This window comes from Rosa chinensis, chromosome 7, assembly GCF_002994745.2.
Source record: "Rosa chinensis cultivar Old Blush chromosome 7, RchiOBHm-V2, whole genome shotgun sequence".
Lineage (NCBI taxonomy): Eukaryota > Viridiplantae > Streptophyta > Magnoliopsida > Rosales > Rosaceae > Rosa > Rosa chinensis.
In genome coordinates this window covers 51,656,481-51,667,038 of record NC_037094.1, presented here as the reverse complement: position 1 = coordinate 51,667,038, position 10,558 = coordinate 51,656,481, and positions in this window count along the sequence as shown.

Below are 10,558 nucleotides of genomic sequence, written 5' to 3'. Positions count from 1 at the left end.
GATTGGGATGATCCATCCTCATTCTTCCCTACAGCACAAGTTTATCATCGTCGCCACTGATTACTTCACGAAATGGGTTGAAGCAGAGCCTCTGAAAGAGGCCTCCGGCGCTACCATTCGCCAGTTTATTTTCCGTAATATTCTCTGCAGGTTTGGCATCCCTGAAGTGCTGGTGTCGGACAGGGGGGCAGCGTTCATGGGAGGCCCCGTTGAGGAGCTGGTGAATGATTTTGGCATTCAATTCACACATAGTACTCCGTACTATGCTCAATCTAATGGTCAGGCGGAGGCGAGCAACAAGACAATCATCACCTTACTGAAGAAGATGTTGGTGGAGAATCCTCGACAGTGGCATGATACTTTGTACGAGACACTTTGGGCCTATCGCACTTCTAAACGTAATCCCACCGCCACGACGCCGTACGCGCTTATGTTTGGACATGACGCTGTTTTACCATTAGAAATTAATGTTCATTCCTTACGAGTCCAAGAACAGCATCATTTGATTGGCGAGGATTATGTTCAAGCAATGTGGCAGGAGCACGAAGACTTAAGCGAGCAGCGCTTGGCCGCTTTGGACAATTTGGTGATGGAAAAACAGCGTATCGCCCGCGCCTATGATAAGAGGACCCGGGGTCGCAGTTTCAAAGAAGGTGACCTCGTTTGGAAGGCCATTTTACCCTTAGGTGAAAAGGTAACCGGTCGCGGTAAATGGACGCCGCGCTGGGAGGGACCCTTTGTTATCCATCGAATAATGGAGCGCGGCGCTTTTCACCTCAAAGACATCGACGGTGATATCCATCGCAACCCTATTAACGGTCGTTTTCTGAAGAAATATTATCCAAGTGTCTGGGAGTTTGACGATCCTCCCGACCCTGTTCCTGCTCCGACTGGGGGGCAACCTTAATCTTCATTGGCTCGCAGTGTTATGGTTATTCGGCCTTTTCTCGGTGGCCTTTTGTTTTTGTATCTCCTCCCCACTGAACATTGGGGGGCACCTCAATATCTATTAGGGCCTATACAAGAGGCTTTGTTTTGGACTATTTTTTGTAAGAGTCTATACAAGAGGCTTTGTTTATGCTTATAGTCCATGCTATCAGTTACTTGGTTTTTATTCATTATCTTAACAAAACGTGTTAAGAATAAATACAAGGGCCTATACAAGAGGCTTTGTTTTGGACTATTTTTTGCTTTTTTGTTTGTGCAGATTTTTTGAGTACAGATTTTTGAGTAAATCAAGCATTTTATTCATAAAGTGGCTTTGCGGCCAGAAGCATACAACAGAATAGAGCAATACAGTTTCACATGCGAGGCTACAGACATAAAAGTTCAAAGTGTTCGTTGTGGCCGTGTGGAGAAGGATCTGGACGCTACCACCTCAGAGCATTCTTCCCCCTACGATCCGATCCTCCTCCCATCTAGGTCGCCGCTGCTGTCATCGGTACTGGAGGAAGAGGGGAAAAAGAGAGCCTTCATTCCCCTTCCTGGGGCCTCTCCTCCAGGCAAGCGTTGGGCTCCAGAGCAGGCGCGACTCACAACCACATCTACCTCCTGGGGTAAATCAGAAAGTGCGTGCCCAGGCCCCAGAGGTAGACCGCGGAGGCAGAAAGGTAAGCCTCAGAGTGGCTTTCCTCCCTTCCTCCGCTTGCTCCGCGCGGGCAATCTGAAAAGTTGGACTCCTCAGAATGTGGTTCTGCCGCGTTAGGAGCGCGGCATGTTCTTCGGTTTAACTGAGACTGGCCGGTTCATCCAGATTTTCAGTAACCAAAGACATGCCGCCGGACCTGAGATTAGGCCATGAAGCCTACCCAGGTCTTGAGATTAAGCCGTGAAGCCTAAGAATCTGTGGCTAAGGGTGAGATCACGGTGCGAGGATTTTAGAAACTGGAGGAAAAGCAACAGGGCTTGCGAGTATGGTGGTTTGGTTATCGCTCTTCTTTGGATGCTGGTATTTATAGGGTTGATCTCACACCGTGCAATGAGCAGTTGAGACGCTTTCAACGCCATCAATAAGAGAATCAATGCGGTTAAATGCGATTATCTCGGAAATGGAAGATATTGAAAACGCGTCGGAAGCAGGACGGTCTCCAAGGAAGCAACCGCCCAAAATGGGGTTATCTTTTCAACGATCTTGCTTTTCATTAATTGGCAAACCTTAAATGATATTTGGGCCGAGCAAAGCGGGCTGAATATTGTATATATTAAAAATATCCTTATACAAAGTAAAATGGGCCTAAAACAGGAGGCCTAAAGTTTTCGACCCGCATGGGTCAAGCGAAGCAAGTGCTCATCCAGACGAAAGCTAGCGTCGACAGCAGCGCGCTCTGCTTGTCGAACTGCTTCGTGCGCTTGAGCCAGGTTCTGAGACATCGCTTCTAGCGCTGTTAAGGGTTGTTCAATCTGAGGCTCCTCTTGCGCCAGTTGGGCCGTAACCGTCACTAATTGGGCCTTGGCTTCGATTAGTTGGGCTTGGAGGTCCTGAATGTGGGTCCGAAGGTGGTTCTGTGAGATCCTTAGATCCCTGACCCGAATCGCTTGATCGCCTAGAGAGTCGCGAGATACCTCTGCTTGTTGTGCGAGGCCGCGATAGTGGGCCTGAACCTGCCTGACCTGTGTGGCCGCGGTCGTCCTTCCATCGATCCGTGCAGGAAGATTTTGCAAGAGCTCATATATTTCAACAAATTCATCTTCAGTGATGGTACGTTCGCGGCGAAGTACCATCAGATATTCTTAAGCTCTGGCAGCTGCGCCCGGCAGTAAAATGTCAAGACCCAGGAGTCGCTGCAGATTGTCCCTCGCTTCATCTGCGACCCCTGGAGGAGCCACTTCGAGTACGCGAACAAGTCTTTCCAGCCTATTAGGAGGCTCAGGAGGGGGAGCTTCATCGATAATGTCGGCATCAACGGCAGCAGCAACAGGGCCTACTTGAGGCTCGACGATCGGGGCCGCAACTTGTTCTGGTACTGCATCTATATCAGCACCTATTTCTGGAACCTGGGGGGCAGGTTCTTGATTCGCCATGCCTTCATCAGCGGGCTCAGCAGGGTCAGCGACAGCGACCTCCTCAGCAGGGACGTCACTCTGCAATGAGGAAAGACGGTCAGGTATACAAAGAAGAACAAGAGCTAAGGCACCAATTTTCGACTAAGAATACCTCTGCGACAGGGCCCTCGTCTGAGACATTTACTGGCGCGGGTTCTTGAGCTTCCTCATCAGGATTGCGATCAGGTGACGCGAGCGCTGCTGGTTGTGTAGCGATCAGATCCTCAGGTGGTGCGTCCGGAAGGGGCGCATTCTCTTCCGTTTCATCGGAACTATCCTCTATGATCTGCACAGGAATAGAGGCTGAGCCACCATCAGTGCTGATAGGCGGTGGAAGATTTTCAGGTCCCACAGGTGTTGGCGCTCGCGAAGTAGTTGTTCCTTGAGTGGCAGCTGAAGAGCCTTCCCCAGCATATGTAGATGGCCTGCGACGAACCTGTAAAGGAGAAGGGTGTGAAATATGGGCAGAAACAGGGATAATTTCTAACATAGGCTCTTTGCCTCTTACCAACCGGTCAGCCATTGGTTCATCTCCTTCCCAAGGGTCAGCATGAGTATCTGAGAGACTATGCTTACGGGCTATAGCAGCCATAACCTGTGAGAAGCAAGAGGTTAGCATTTAACTCACAAAGTTGGTCCTGAAGACAAAGGGTTCTTACGGTTTGTGGATCGTCGTCATCAGAAGAAGAAGAAGAACCCTCAGCTGTAGCTTCAGCAAGTACTGCCTTTTGTTTTCCAGTTTGTCCAGCGGCCGGTGAAGCATTGTTTGTGCGGCGGCCAGGGCGCGGCGCACTCCCCTAGTACAAACAAGTGTGAGTAAAGGAGGAAACAATGAAGGAGTTTGCAGGGATTAGAGTTGCAGTACTTACTTCTGGAGGTGGTTCACGAATTACGATGCCAGCCTGGGCCGGACGAGGAGCCCGCGTAGGTCTGACCACTTGGAGGGGTCGAGGCCTGTTGGCGTCTTCAGAAAAGCGAGCGAGCACTTCAATATCAGCGGGGTATGGTTTCCTGAGCTCGCCAAAGAGAGTAGCGAAGAGTTCGTCATCTGGTTGAGTCCAACAGTTGACAGAGACTTCTTTCCACCAAATCTCATACCCTTCTTCGGTTCCGTCTACAGCATCAAGGTTTTGGGCCCAACCGGGAAGGTCGACCAGCGCGAGCATACTTTGTGCCGGTGGGGGCCCGGAAGGTGGACCGAATCTTCGCCAGGAAGTGTTATAATTCCAGGCATCATACAGAGGGACTGGTACCAATTGGACAAGGCCAAATTGGCGGGCGAAATGATTAGGAGCATAGAGCTCATAGCTGAGTTCCTCGGCGGCAATACGGATGTCTGAACAGGAGACGGCGCGGCGGAACGCCAGGCGAGCGCGGTCGGGATAACGAGGATCGCCAGGGAGGAAGCCATATTGTAGCACAGAAGGGAATCTTCTTCCCAGAATTAAATCACAGTATGGCATGTCGTCTAACAAGTACAGATAAGAAAAGCATTCAGAGTAAGGGGGAGATGAGTACTTGTCCTCGCGGCAATACCATCGACCTAACAATTGATCGGCCGGCGGGGATTGCGGGATATCTTCACGGCGGAAGAATGGGAAGTAGGTCTGGATCCAGAAGTCCAAAATCCAGAAGGGTCCGGAAATGTTGATCTCAAAGGGATGCATCGTCGCTTGGTACAGCATGCGATAGATGGCGCCCAAAACCGGTTGTCCGAGCCCGATGTTGCGGCCGTTGTAGAGGGCCGTCGCTAAATAGGTCCAGGTGCCAGTGGGCTTGCAGGAGGAGGTACAGAATATGAATTTACAGAGCCAATATTCAAGGAAAGCAATTCCGCCGGTCGCATTGTGTTCCCAGCTGTAATATGCCAGCCATCTTGGGTATGAACCACTATGAGCGCTGCGGCCTTGCTGGGCCATGGTCAAAGTGAAGTCGACAGAGTCAAATTGACCATGCACATACGGCTCGCCATCGATAGGAAGGCCAGTGATGGCGAGGATGTCCAACAGAGTGATGCTCATTTGACCAAATCTGAAGTCAAATGTGTTGGTGGCGGCATTCCAGAAACAGAGGAAAGCAGCGAGTGGCAAACGATTACCACCGCGAGGAAGATGGAAGCACAGATCAATAGTGTGGGTAATACCTGCAGCATTCCAGCAACCTAGATCTCGCGCCCGCGCCTCGTGATACCAAGAAGTCTCCTGTGCACTAATGGAGGATGGCCAATTCCCTATCTTGGCCTGATGGTTTTGGACACCCCAACCGCTGAAGTCTCCGGGAGTCCTTCGGAGGACTAGAATGGGCCATCGGACAGGAAGACCGTACATAGCGATGGCATCATCTGGGATAACACCTTGCGGTGCTGGGCCTAATCCGGTGTGATGATCGGAAAAGCGAAGGAGTAGGGGTCGGTGAATGGTAGTCTCTAGATGAATGCGAGCACCAATACTGGTGCCCCAGGTCCGAGCAGGAGTTTCGTTCAATTCTTCTTCCTGATCGATAATGATTTTCTTAGGGGGAGCCATTTCTGGATTGTTTGCAAAGAAGATGGAGCAGAGATGGGTTTTTCTGGGTTTAGAGTTTGAAGGAGTGTCTGATGTGACAGGGTTGCGGCTCTGCGTGTAAATAAAGAATTTTGTGAGGGAAACGATGCAACAAAAAGCGTTTCACAAATGAAGGGATGCGACCTTCATTAATGGCATCGTTTCAAGCGACTGACACGACTTTCTAAGTCCCCTTCAATCAGTTGCATTTTAGCAGGCTTGATTTCGGGGCCTGGGGGGCAATGTTTGAGCCCAAAAGTAATTTTGGCGAAATCCTTTAGTGGGTCTGAGCCAGTGGGCCGATACCTGCGGCCCAAAAATGAGACTACGTGGATTTGGTTTGTGATGTTGCTCATCCCGTGTTTCATAAGGAGATATCATCCTTAATTGCATGAAGATATGAGCGCTCGTGAGGGCGTGAAGATATACTTGTAATTAATACGTGCGTATCCTACTGCTCGCATCCAGCGATCACATCTAGGATTCTAAGAGGCAATTAATCTTTACCTATATTCTAGCGACGACAGAAGCGGATAGTTATCACCCACAATAATATCAATACTATTAAGAGTTTTGATTTGATTCAAGGCCAATAACTGTGGCCCAAAATATAGTATTCCATTCCTATTAGGAAGGAGAATCTGCAGCAGCCTATATATAGAGGCTAAAGACGATACAGAAGGACCCCCCTTTTTGACATCTCTCTGAGCAATCGATCCCAGCGATTACAAAGCCTCCCCGGAGCAAACCCTCAACCTCGTTGAAACCCGGTGACCGCCCGCCAGTCCTAGTCTCCTCGCGAGCCGACTGTCAGCCTCACCAGTTCAACCCGACGACCGTACTTCCAGTCCCAGTCTCCCCAGGAGCCGACTGCGAGCACAACCGCCATTGTTATTTCCAGCGAAGCAAGGGTAACGCCCTCGCAACCCAGTGAAGCTAAAGTCACGCTTTAGCGAACCCGTGTTCCTCTCAAACTTCCCAGTGATTGCTCTGCTCAGCTTTCAAGTTGAGTATCGATACGGTGAACGAAAGAAGACCACAACCAAAGCCCTTACCCGCGTAAGGCAAGAAGTCCTTTTCCGGAAGGCAAGAAAAGAACCCTGTGACGAGGTTGGTGCTCTCCTCGTCCACAGCGCTTGAAGAAGAAGTCAGGTCACGGGACTACCCCAACGACTGCACCCCGCGGTGCTGGCACGCCTGCGCAACCACTCGCCCAAAAGACACTGTTTGCACACCAGCTGGTTTTGGAGCCAAACACTTAGCTCATATTCAGCGTTGTTCTATTTCTATTTGAATTATAACCAAGTTCTGACCCCAAAAATGGCTGATGCACTGATCTCCGTTCTTCTGGAGCAATTGGCTTCAGTAGTATATAAACACATAAATGAAGCGGTGAAACTGGTTTTGGATACTGAGAAAGACGTTAAAAGTTTCAGCAGCAAGCTCAAAGCTCTCCAGACTGTGCTTGAGGATGCAGAGAAGAAACAAGTGATGGAGGCTAGCGTGGGAGACTGGTTGAAGAAGCTGAAAGATGTGTCGTACAAGATGGACGATGTGCTAGATGAGTGGAATACTGAAATTCTCAGACGACAGGTGGAGGAGATGCAAGACAAGGAAGGAGAAAATGCTCTTGTTACCAAGAAAAAGGTATGTTTCCCCAAGCCATCTGATTGCTTTTGTTTTGGCCAAGCCAATAAGGTCATTCATCATCATAGAATAGCTAGAAGGATAAAAGGACTGAATGAGAGGTTAACTTTGATTGCTGCTGAATGATAAGGATTGTTTGGCTTTGTTCAATAGCATCGCGTTTTTGGATAGGGGAGAAGATGAGGCTGATGAGTTTGGAGCTATTGGTAAAGAAATTGTGAGAGTGTAAAGGTTTGCCTCTTGCTGCAAAAACTTTAGGTAGTCTAGTGTGTAGGGCTGCACACGGATTGGGTTGGATCGGTTTTGACTTCAAACTGTCTCTATGCCAAAGTGAACGGTTTAGGCATTTTGGAAAACCGGTCATAAAATAAATAATCTCAATCCAACCTAATCCAATCCAATTAAAGATGGTTTGGTTTGGTCGGTTAGGCGGTTTTCACCTATATAATATTAACATGCTATTTATGAAAAATTCATAGTAAAAATTCACTCTCAAGAATTGAAATGATGTTAAATTATCTAATTAAAATCCAAAACATATAGTCCAAAACTAAAACCTAAATTAGATTCAAAGTGATTCACTTATTTAAAGACTTAGCCATCAATACTAGCTTAATATGATAGCATTAAAGGTCAAAGAATGAGAGATTGAGAGATCAGAAATGTGATATGAAAGGATCAAAAAAATTATAGCGATTATATACTAAGGTTTTAGGCCTTTGGGCCTTGAATTCAATATGATAGTATATCATTTTAGAATAGAGTTATAACTGGAGATTTAGAACTTAGAACAAACCGGACAAATGAATATATATATTTATTATGTGTGTGTGTGTGTGTATATATATATATATATAAATTTCTCTTATATGTCAAACATACCGGTCGGTTCGGGTTCTGCGGTTTAAGTACAAGAGAAACCAAACCAACCCAGTTCATAAATGGTTTGGTTCGGTAGTGAACCAATTTTCAATTTTTAAAGTTAAAAAACCTTAACCAAACCATATTTATCTGTCGGTTTTGGCCGGTCTGTACCTTGTTTTGCACACCCCTACTAGTGTGGTATAAAAAAAAACAAAGAGGAATGGCGAGATGTTTTGAATAGTAAGATATGAGAATTATAAAAAGTTGAGGAGCAAGTTGTAGACACTAAAAATTTAATGAAAATAAAATTCATTAAATAATTCGGTCAACACTTGAAATTATGATCGAACAAATTTAGTCGGCATGTGGGTCTCACAATTTTGCGATGCTAAATGGTAAATGCTTTAATTGATCAACAGGGGTTAAATCTCGAATTGCCGTACTAGGAGTTGAGATTGTGCTGCCTCTGAAAATCACCTTGGCCTATACAGCCGAGGGATCAAGGAACAAATGTCCTTCTTGATGAATAGATGCGGAGCGTGCCAGCACACTGCCAGAAGGCCAAGTGTACAATTGTAGATGTAGTAGATGAAGTGCGCGTGTTCTGACTTCGTCGAGCAACTGAAAGCCGAGGAAGGAACAATCTCGGCTGAGAGTTCGATGCCTTTAGATCAAGGACTTTTGGGTTGTTCAATGGACGAGTCACAAATAGTGATTGGTAACCGAACAATTACGTAAAACTACTCCTAGTGCAAGAAACAAACACGATAGTAAAAGAGCAAGGAAGTAAACTCTAAATTAAGTGCAGAAAAATAAAGAGCAATAAAGTAAATCGCAGGAAAGTAAATAGCAATAAAGTAAAGAGTGAAAAAAGAAAATAATAAATGGCTTCAAGAATAAAACTATCAACTATTATCAAAATGTAACAATGGAAACAATTGAAATCATACTAGGTTACAAGAAAAACGAAGGGAAATGACTTGAACTAGTAGAGCCAACAACTAAAGAAATGAAACTAATCTGGAGCTAAGAAAAATAAAAGGAAACCCATGATGGACTTTTGACTGGAGATGCATGTGTGTTTCTTGATTTGTCGACTGCTTCTTTATATATATAGAGGCTGAAGTGGTTGAATCCTTCTTCCATGCAGCTGCCTTTACTTCAATCCAATTAACGTCCCGGTTTAATTGATGCATTAGAATACTTCAACAAATAGGAGTGTGGTTCTCATGTGACAAGTGGCATGTCAATTATCATGCATACATGATTAATCAACATTGATCAATTAGTTAATTAGTACTGCACCACGTCTTTGCTAAAGAGTCCTAACTAACCCATGAAGCCAATGTCCTTTATCTTTCATATCTCTCTCTTTGTTTGGATATGAATAAACCACCCTAGCCAATGCTAATCCAAACTCCTAGATTGTTGCGTGGGGCTACAAAATATGAAAGGCACTTCTAACATACTTCCTCTAACATCTTCAGATAAAGATGTTGATAATTAGAAGATTATTAATAATTATCAGGAGCCTCCCTCCAATGGCTATGACTTGACGAAATGGAGGTTGATAAACCGGGTGTAAACAGATTGACAGCTACTCTTCCACCAGAACTCGTGAAAAAGTTTGAGGACATGAGTCTTGAGTTTTTAGTGCTATCAGCTAATAGCCTTCTAGTGTAGAGCTTCAATTCATCGGGTCTTCAGAACCATGCTATCTTACCAGTGGGGCTTCTATGTTGTGCGGTTCTAGTCATCCTATTTGGAAAGTATAATACTAATTTGGTACCGACTATCAAATAATTGAGGCATTGGAAATTACCAAGGAATGGAATTGGAAATCATAATACTAATACGGTAACAACTAGCGAAGAATGTGAAAATGTATGCGTAAGCGACTTTTTATGTAGGAGATGACTCATGGTTTAGTGAACTCACTGTTAAATAAATAAAACTCAATCATATTTGTGAATTCGTGTTTAAACAAATGAAATATTATTACATATTCTGATACACAAAATTAGCGATTCTTTGCTAGCATACTCGATGTTTAATTACTTCATTTACTCTTTTTAACAAACTTTAAATGGTTTCTATCATTTGCAATATTCTACCTACTGTGAATTTGTCATCGTCCGCGTGTTGTCTAAATCATGGGTTGATAGGAGAGTGAAATATTTCCAACATGTACATTGTAAGGTTAATGTTGATAATGGAGCAGCTGTGAAGAGTGCTGAGAACGATATATATCGACCCATCAGAAGCTTTCCAGCTTTTTATGCTTTTCAATGTTGATAATGGAGCAGCTGTAAAGAGTGCTGCACAAAAGAACAATATTTATGGTCCCATCATAAGCTAAAGACAACGGTAAAGAGTGCTGCTTTTCGAATCCTGTGGTTCTAGTTTCTTCATGCTTGCAATTATTAAAGAGGAAATATTTATAATGATCTGTTGAACAAATA